We start from the raw sequence: 10,688 nt of genomic DNA, 5'->3' as shown, positions 1-10,688 counted from the left end.
AAAATAATTTGTAATTTGAATGTTTAATCTTTATGTTTTCTCTCAGGACAGTAAACAATTCTTGAGGGGTCTCTCTCTCTCTTTCTCTCTCTCTGTCTGTGAAGTAAAATGTATCATAGCTTTTCTGTTTAGATTATCATTACAATTATTTATTTGTAGATCTAACACACACAGAGAGAGACAGAGAGAGAGAGCAAGCAAGAGAGACAGAGAGAGAGAAACAGAGAGCAAAGAAAGCAAGAGACAGTGAAATACAGAGAAAGCCTCTCTGTATTGTATATCTCTCTATTTGTGTGTGAATGTGTGTGTGTGTGTGTGTGCGTGTGTGTGTGTGTGTATGTGTGTGTGGTCTATATATGTTTGTTGTTTGGCTTTAGTTCTTTGATATATTTGCACGGAGCATGATTGTAAAGCCCATTCTCTGATATACCTGCTCTATCTTATCAGTAATCTGTGGCCCCAGGAGGGAATGGATGAAAATGATACCATACTTTATTGTGAGGATGCCTGGACATTTTGAAGTAGAGGGAACTGGAAGGCAGGGCCGGGGATGTGTTGCAAATATTCTAGCATGACAAAGAGAACTGTTTTCTGTCTTATATGAAAGTACTCACTTTTCCACTTTACTCACTTTAGAGAGCTCTGAATGACACATGTGCTTAGTTCCAGTAACAGGTACATGTGTGTCCACAGAATAATCACAAAGGTAAAATTCTAAGAGTGACTTGAGCACTTTAGGAAAAGGAAAGTGCACAAAGTATCCTGAGCCTTTATGGTGGCTATGGTGGAAATGAGGTGATTTTTCAAGATATGGAAGAAACTTACAGGAAGCTCTCAATGGATCCTTAACTTTGCCTAAGATATTGATAGAACAACATTTAGAATGCATGGTGGAGGGACAGATGGAATGCTTCTTCTTTCAATAGGTCTCTAGTCTTATAGAAGGATCTTGAGTATACCATTGAAAAGTGGAGATAGTTTGCCTCTATATCTCATTATTGACTAAAATAGGATTGTTTCAAGTATTTCTTCATTTAAGTTATCAGTTATGGGTTTCTGAGATATACCTTTGCTACATTTGGGTATGTTCCCTATAGTTTTACATGTTTTAGAACACTCACAATAAATCCAAGGTACATTTTGTCAAAGGCTTCTTCTGCTTCATAGAAGATGATCATATTTTTTTCTCTTGGATTCCATGCCATTTATTACATTTAATATTTTTGTTGCATAATTTGATGCAATGCAAAACAATCATATTGCCTTAGCAACAGTTGAATTTTAGTTTGAAGTAATCATTAAGTGTACATGTACCACATTTCCACTATTCATTTGTAGATTATGTAGTATGTTTTGATTCTTAGGTTTGTTTGAAGAGAGCAGCAAGTATCTTTGAAGGATATCAAGTCCTGGAGTGGTATAGCTGTGTCATTTGGTTGCTTTCAGAATTCTCTACACGGATTTGTAGAATGACTCTCCCTGTATGCAATCCCAACAATATTAGTGAATGTTCCCTTTATGCAACATTTCCTAAACCCAGCACTCTACTTTTGGTTGTTTGGTTGATTTTGCCATTCTAAGAGAAAGAGAGAGACTCTTCATGTTGTTTTGACATGCATTTCTGTAAATACAGGGGACAATTTTTTTGCGTTATTCTTAGATACTTTTTTTGTCATGTGAGATTTCTGTCCCATTAGTTTAATCTTCCTTTATGTGACAATAATTTTAATATTTGTCTCTTACCTTTCCTTTCCACAAACCTCCTCTACACCCCTTCTGACTATTCCTCCAAGTCATAGACTCAATTCTTTAATGTGTCATGTGGCTCTCCTGATGTTTTTAATAAACATTTTTTACATATTCTGAATAATAATCCTGTTAAATAACATGCAACGAATCTCTTACAGTCTATGGGCTTGAATCCCACACAGTGTATGAGATCCCCTGCCACCTTGTTTCACTATTCTTAAACTAAAATTCTTTTATGAAGTCTTATTCAGCATTAATTTTTGGACAAATTAAGCCCTATTCAGAAAAGTCTTTACTGTGGGATATTCACTAGAGAGGATGGTAAGGCGTCCATTTAAGCTAATTGGAAGCTTCTTAGCAGGTGGCAAAGACACTGAGTGTTCAGAGTGCCTTGTAGCCCTGAGACTGTTTTTATTGTGAACTTTTAGGCACAGAATTGATCTGGGGTGACAAACTTCAGTTAGTAAGAAAAAGTACTCATAAGTGGCACTACAGAAGCAAAAAACCATGCTTGCTTCATTTACAGACTTTCCCAACACTATTGTCTTTGATAGAGCAGGTCTGTTGTCACTTTAGCAGGTGATGTTGCCTATGTGCTATTTTGTGAACTGAATATTATTTTCATCATGCAGTCAATTCTGCTAGGGTCTGGGAGCCATCCTAAGGTTTGGAGTCTTAATGAATCTCTGGCCGTGTTGAATGAGGCAAAGCATAGACTCATTCTATTATAAGCAGGTGTGGTTGGTTCTTTTTACTGAATTCATATTTTACTGAGTTAACTGTCCAAAGGAATAGAGACTGAGACTATTTTTTCTTTTTTTTAAATTGGATATATTTTTTTATTTATATTTCAAATGTTATTCCCTTTCCCGGACATAAACCCCCATCCCATCTCCCTCCCCTTATTCTAAAGGGTGTTCCCTCCCCATCCAACCCCTTCCTGTCCCCTACCTCGACATTCCCCTACACTGTGGGACCAACCTTGGCAAGACCAAGGGCTTCTCCTTCCACTGGTGCCCAGCAAGGCCATCCTCTGCTACATATGCAGCTGAAGCCATGGGTCAGTCCATGTATAGTCTTTGGGTAGTGGTTTAGTCCCTGGGAGCAATTGGCATTGTTGGCATTGTTGTTCTTATGGGGTTGTGAGCCCCTTCAGCTCTTTCAATCTTTTTTCTAATTCCTCTAACAGGGGCCCCATTCTCAATTAAGTGGTTTGCTGCTAGCATTCGCCTCTATATTTGACATGCTCTGGCTGTGTCTCTCAGGAGTATCTATATCTGGTTGCTGTCAGCATGACCTTCTTAGCTTCATCAATCTTATCTAGTTTTAGTGTGTGTGTGTGTGTGTGTGTGTGTGTGTGTGTGTGTGTGTGTGTGTGTGTGTAGGGCACATGCGGGGCAGGCTCTGAATGGCTGTTCCTTCAGTCTCTGTTCTAAATGTGCCTCCCTATCCTCTCCTATGAATATTTTTGTTTCCCCTTTTAAGAAGGAGTGAGACATCCATACTTTGGTTATCCTTCTTCTTGAGCTACATGTGGTCTGTGTATTGTATCTTGGGTGATTCGAGCTTTTGGGCTAATATCCACTTATCAGTGAGTGCATACCACGTGTGTTTTTCTGTGATTCTGCTTCACTAACTTCTAAGTATCTCCTCCATCATACTCAGTGTGAAATTATTCAGAGTCCAGATAATTGTCACAACAATCTTCCAACAGAAGAAATTGTTATGCAAACATTGGTGTTTCTACAAGGCTGTTTTCAGCTGCACACTTCTGTTTTATTCCTATCTTTTATTCGATAGGAATGGTACATTTTTGATGATCAACTCTGAGACATGAAGTATGAGAGACAATTTCAGCTTTCTATCTTCTGTCCTATGATCTAAAAGCATAAAAATATCAGGTTCCATTGTTTGTATATGTATTATAGCAAACTTAATAGGGGTGTTTATGAGGCATGGGGAGAAAGGTAACTCTATTTAATTGTACAGGTGGACCTGAATTTCCCTAGTGCAGAGGTTGGAGGTCTGAAACACCCTTTGGATATAGAGGCTAGTTTTGAGAGACCTTTCAATATGCATTAATTGCTAGGGCCCCTTTTGCAGAAACTAAAAGTGTAAAATCCACTTGGTAGATGGAGGTAGACAATTGTCCCAAAATCCTCATGGGAAGACTTGAAATATTAAGATGATCTTTTTTGTAGAATGAATTGTATAAGTCCCCCCTTGTTCTTATAGCCCTTTCAGAAGAAAACACTCAAAGCCACTTGATAGAAATAGGAGTATAAACAAACCATGTAAGGTGTAATACATGTCATAGACCCCATTGTGAAATGGGGTCTATGGCAATGTTAGTCCAAGGGAAATTCTGATACTCTATTAAAGTTAGTGTGAAGGAGTATGTTAACACTTGGAAAAGTGATCCCCATGTAAGAGAGGAAAACTCTGAGGCCCTATGGTAAAAGGAGAGTATCTTCTTCAGTCATAGTATGAAGTGCCATACACACTTCTGTTAAATATAAAGGTCTCTGGTACTCTTTACAGTGGAGAAAGTTTCCAGTAGTAATCATAAGTTTGCAATTCTCATTCAGAGTTTCGTATCTTTATAATTTATGTTCATTCAGGAGAGAAAAGGCAGCAACTTATTGCTTCATCCAAAGGCTTTGGATGATAGTTGATGGCTAGGTTATTTCTTCTAGTCTGTTCAGTTGTCCAGATCTATGCAGAAATCTTGAAGTTATTATATTTCTATTGACTTGCCTGAAGGCATGTGTCCCATCTTATATGCTCTGATTCTAAACTTGGATTATGGGACCTCAAACCAGAATGGACTAGATTCTCTTGTTTATAGAAAGAGTCAGTTTTGGAACTATGCCTGATCAGTGGGGGATAAAACTACTTGAACATATTTGGGAGGGCTGTGGGCCACATTTTCCAGAGAGACAAAATGTTGGGAAGAAAGTAAAGAACAGGAAGGTCACAGAATCCCTCACACAAAAATTTACATTGGAAAATTCAAGACAGTGCAGAAAAAAACCTTATCATGTCCAAATAATCTCACAGTCCAGAATACCAATATGTCCTGGCACTCTGAGCTGTTCTTCTCAGCAATCAGGGCACTTTTTCTTAAAATGTGGTTTGTATTCTCTGGCTCTATGTTCTCCACAAGGTGTTCAGCAGCAGCACAGGCATGGGCAACAACGATGGAACTGTTCCATCTCAAGTCACATTCTTAAAGACAGAAGTTAGATTAGGGTTTGGATTTTTACTGTCATTTCTCAGGACATCAGTTCAAAGTGGTTTGCTTTTCAGACATTTGGGCATGCCTGGCTACCCAGGTCCAACAGGAAATATTAAGACCTCCTAGAAGAATAAAACTGAGGATTCTATAGATAGAAGTAGATTATCTGAGGAAACCATTGTCAGAGGAGGTTGACTTGAAGTTTCCATAAGAAAAGTTAAACATCTGTGTAAGTTTTCATGTCAGTGGCTCCATGGGCTCTTTAATCAGAAGAATTTGTATTAATCTTCCTTCAAATGTAAGAGTGTATCTAGATTTCTCTTATTCAAAGATAATAGAATGTGGGTAACTTTCATACAAAGCTGTATGTCAAAGATTCTTCATTGCATTAGTATTGAACCTGCTGTTAACCATGGACCAAAGGATAAATCTGGGAAACATTAGGAAAAATATCTGATGCTCTTTCCATAATATAAAGAAGTTGCGTAGGTTTCCTCATATTATATGAATATCCAAGTCTCCTTTTGACAAACTGGGACGATCTGAGGCTACCTTTGCTTTAGTGAGAAGAAATGATGCCTCCTTAGTCAAGGGTAGAAGGAGTAAGTACCCCTGGGAAGAGGGGAGAAGCTGAGATCCTGATGAGAGGAGTCATGAGAGTATAAATTTTCAATATTATTCTGAGCAAAAATTAAATTGCTTACCATAGCTCATGAGGTTCCTGCATTGCCTCACCTTCCAACTTTTCACAATTTAGGGTATCCATATCTTTAGCTGAATCTGAAAGAGATTAAATATAGATAACATTATTCACAAACAGCTTTGACAAGAGAATGCAGTGCACCTTAGTCAGTGGTAAAATATCCCATGGGCGGCTGAGCAGAAGGGATTGTTTGAAGAACCCATGGAGTCAAAGGGGTAACTTTTAAGATCTATATCAGAGGAAGAAAAATACCAAAGTTTTGAAAGGCTAAAGACCTCAACCCTGTTGGATAGTAGTGGGCTGTCCCTGTTTATCTTCTGTAGAGGAGGATGGTCTAGGCACTCCAGGCCTCCACATCTTCAGAAAAACTCTAGAAAATTCTTATCTCTGAGGATCCCACTGCAGACTTGACAGCAATCTTTTTCTTCTGACAAGTTGGATCAAAGTTCCTGGATCTGTTCCCTATTTAAACTTATAATAAGCAACGCAGTTATGGGTGTGTGGGACATTTAACTTTCTGGTGAATAGCTTAAAGGTAGATGGTTTTGGATCCAGGCTGAGGTTTTTATTCATCAGCCATGGGACTAGAATCCACAGTTTTCAGAGGTTTTTAAGTGGTCAAAGGTGTATTTCCTAACCAATAATTTCTGAGCAAGGAGCTCTGGTCTCTCTCATTTGAATGGTAGAACTGAGTCAACTATGAACAAAGAGAGAAGTTCCTGTGCATTCTTGGTCACAAGTATTCAGTCTCAAGCACACTACAGTAGAGATTGAATGTTTGAGATGCACTCCTAAGTTACAAGGTTAGTTCCAAAGCTTGCATCATCAGAGGAATGTGTCTCGGGCCCAGCCATTGCAGATAGAGGAAGAATAAAATGTCTTTATTCAATGGCATCTGACCCATCTGGCATATCATTAACGTCATGGACTACTTTGTTTAGAGGAAATAATTCCAAGGCCCTCTTCAGAAGATATTCCAAGTGGGTGTCAGCCTCCTTGAAGTCATGGGTTAGTTTACCTCATAGGGGGCATAAATTGATTGAGTTATTAGCTGGGGGATAAATTGTCCTGGTTCTAGAAGGCCCAATTTTGATTTCAATTCTCTTATAGCAAAAGCACTATATTTGTGGCCTTCTTAGGACTTTGTTGAGGTCTAAATTCTTTTGCTTATGATATTATATGTCTCAGGACCTCTTCAGTTATTGAGGACCTATGTGATACCTTTTTTATGATGTGGTAGCTCTGAGGTCAATTTGTGCAATTAGTGAATGTCTGAAGTTTCTGGGTTCTCAAAGGAATTGTATGTTAATGCCCCCTTGAACACTGGAGAGTTTGTCACATTTGATGTGTGTGTGTGCAGGGGGGGGGTACATCTGAAACCCATCTGAGAAATTTGTGAAAGTTGTGAAGCACATTCTTTCTAGACAGGGTAGATTAAGGTCACTAAGGCTAATGGGGAAGATATGAGGATCCCTGGTTCAGACATCAGAAACCCCCTTGGACCATACAGTAGTTTGTAAAATCTATGGCTCTGAAGCAGTAGATCTGCATGCTAGCTGAGAATGACATGTATGCATTTGACTTCCTTGTTTAGACAGAATATACCTGACAACCCCTTGAGCCTATGAGAAGGATTTGAGCTCCACTTTAGACACTGGGAAATGTTGGGAGCGATGCCTTGAAACCCTCCATTGTTGATGTTATTATTATGGTTAGCGTTAAGTATGACTGGGTCTATGGAAAATCCCCAGCTAGCTGCAGAAGACTAGTACAAATCTGGTGGTCAGGATGAATAATAATATGATAAAGTTCTGACCTTGCTGAGAAATACCTCTGAAGTCAAGATACCCAATGTGCTGACCTGTAACCTTTCTGAAAAACCAACATCCCGCTGACCAATAGATATGACAAATCTGTGACCTTTCTAACATCCTGTCAACATCAGCCAATTCCCTGACCACACGAATACTGTGTCCTTGGCCTGTGTAAATGTTTCATACTTCCCCCTTTCCTCTGTTACCCCTGTTATGGTATAAATTCAGCCTTGGGAAAAAATAAAATTGTTGCCTCGATCAGACTTTTGTCTTGGTGTCCTTCTTCTCATCTCTTGTCCCCCTTTCTCTTCCAGGTACCCTCAGCACCATCGTTGACAAATGGTGCCCATTGTGGGGCTGTTTGGAGGTCTCCTGAGAACGTCATCCCTTGTGAATAGACAGGCCTGTCTTTCTTGTTTGTCGGAGCCTTTTCTCCCCCTCAGAGCCTTTGCTCCCCCCACAGAGCCTTTGATCCCCGGCTTCTGGGAACCATGGACCGCCCTACCTTGGTTCAGAGGCTTGGTGTGTTTCTCCCCGGATGACACAGAACTCAGTGGTGAGTGATGGGACAAGCATTCTACAGTCACCTTTTGTGACAGGACTCAGGGAGTCACTCAGGATGTGAAGAATAGGGTTAAGAAAACATATTTAAGGAAATTCTTATACTTTGCAGGAAATATTTGTCTATGAACTTTATCAATAGTTCCCCCAGCAGGGTACTATTGATACAAAAGATAGTCCAGAGTTAGTGATTGTTTTATGGGCCAGCTAATCTTGTTGCTGAAGTCTGCCCTCTGCAATGAATAAAAGTTGTGTGCTTTTTGGGTTCAAGGTTGCCTCTCCCTGTGTGGATGAGCAACCCCACGTATGTGGATTAAAAATCTTATACCCTCATGCCATTGCAATGGTCACCTTGTCAATCTGTGCTCTGTGGGTGGCACTCCTGAGGTAAGGCCACTATGGGGTCTTACAACATTTTGGTGCATCAGCTGGGAACTGCGCTCCCCCTAGACCACAATTAGTGAGATTGGAGGTAAGCTCGAGCAAATCTGTGATTTTGTGTTCTGTGTTACTTTCTGTTTTGTCTCTGTGTCATGTTGTCTCATCTTTGTTTCATGTTGTCTGCGTCTGTGGTCTGAAGGGTTCGAGTCCCTTCAGAGGGGGGTTCGAGTCCCCTTGGTGGTTGATGTGGGTCCCGTGAGGGGCTTACGGCTGTGACAGGTATATATACCAGTTGCCACAGGCCACAGGCCCTAGAGGATGCTCTAGGAGAAAGGAATCTAGAGGACACTCTAGAATCCTGTTGGGAGGTGGGATCAGATGGTCCACCTCATCCCGGAAGCAGCTAAGGTTAAGCTGCAGTTTGGGACAGGTATTGAAAGTATCAGGCATCTGTATAGGATGCCTTGTCTTGGTCTTGTTTGTCTAGTTTGTTTTCTGTGGTATTGTCATGACTTTTTGGCTTTTGTTTCATTTTTGGACTTGGACTGACAAATGTGTTTGAAATCTTGGAACTGTTTTGTTTGACAAAGAGTTTTACTTGGTCCTCTTGGTGCTTAACTTGGGAATGATTTGCTTGAGAGAAATTGCTTTCTTCCAGGGAGTTTTGTCTTTTTCTCTTGAGCCTCCTCCCCAAGGAGAGATGCCCCCCTTTGCTCCCCTTGTCCAGTCTAGCTGCTGTTAACAGTTCATCACACGTGTATGAAGGACTCCAGGTTATCGAGTGACCCTGTCTGAAGCAGGAATTAGCAGAACCTGAAAGCTTTGCCTTGGATCCTGAAGAAAGGTTCTCCCTGGTGCTTAGACATTCACAGCTTCTAAGGAAGGGACAGCACAGAGTGAGGAAGTTTGGGGCTAAGGGTGGCAGGCGAGTGGGCCTGCTAGCAAGCATGCTGCAGGCTGCGCGCGGGCAGTGGTGCAGCTCAGGCCAAGTTGATGTAAGAGGAGTTTCAAGCTGATGAGGCTGGCTGGGGCTGGTGCTTTGACAGCAAAAAGACAGCACAGAGTTAGTGATTGTTTTAAAGACTATTATGAGACCTTTGGCCCTGAAAAAATTCGAGTCAGTGCCTTCAGTGACCAGACCTTCAACAGTTGCTCACAGAAGGAGAGCGTTCATTAAGAGAAGTTCTTTAAGGGAGGCTGCCTTATCTGCTGGCCCTATTCCAAGAGAGGAGTTGGTCTCCAGCATTAAGTCACCTTCCCCGTTAGTCATCATTGACATAGAGAGTGCCTCTGATCCTATCCCCACAGCAGTCAGTTCCTGCCTCTGTGGTCAAAATGCCCCTAAAGTAGTTTCAGAAAGTCTGCAGCAGACTTCGAGTAACTTTGTTTTGCCAGACAAAATTCGGAACAGGCTTTGACTATGTTTACTCTATGATGATAACAGGAGAAAGTTTTGGCATGGGTTCTTCAGCTTACTCCAACTGGAGGCTGTGGCCAAGATCAGGATCAATGTTTTCTTTTCCATGGCCCTCTAACCCAGTGAGACAGCTTGGCGAGGACTGCTACTGAAGTCCTGGAATTCAGAGGCACGGGGAGGGCTATACTTCTATTAAAGATCAGTACTCCAGTGTTAGCAGTCTCTTTATTGGATGTAAGAGGCAGGAAACCCAACTCGATTGTGACCCCTGCCTTAGGAATGACAATGGAAAGAGTCCTTATAGCCCCTGGCAGGCCAGTTATCTCTGCCTATAGCTTACTTTCTGATACCTGAGGCTTCAATAGGATCACACCCCCCTGGGCGAGCCTCCTTCAATACTCAGATGCTTTTTTCTCCTAATCTCTTGGCTCAAGTCCTTCAGGCATGTCTGACGGTCTGGAAGAAACTCCCCCACCCCTAAAGCGGATGAGCCATACAATTCTTTTATCAGCCACTTGGCTTCTAGCACCCAGCTCCTAACCATCTCTCCATCCTTTTGTTATTAGTTATTACTGGAAGCCTAGTGACATTTGGAGGCTGGGTCTCTTGAGAGGCAGAGCCACCGAGCTGACACTGAAGGGAGGTACTCCTTAAGGGAGAATCTAAGTCCAGAGAGACAGCCGGTAACAGACTCCAGCTGCCCCTCTGCTCGCCTTTCTGTTTTACAGGCACAAAGTTTGCACTCTTTTTTGCACTAGTCGTTTTGTCCCAAGAAAGCTTCCTCATTTAGCTGTGTGACTGAATGCTATTTGTCACCTGATCTGG

The sequence above is a fragment of the Rattus rattus genome, chromosome 16 (genome assembly GCF_011064425.1).
Source record: "Rattus rattus isolate New Zealand chromosome 16, Rrattus_CSIRO_v1, whole genome shotgun sequence".
Classification (NCBI taxonomy): domain Eukaryota; kingdom Metazoa; phylum Chordata; class Mammalia; order Rodentia; family Muridae; genus Rattus; species Rattus rattus.
Note: the sequence above shows the minus strand (reverse complement) of the source record.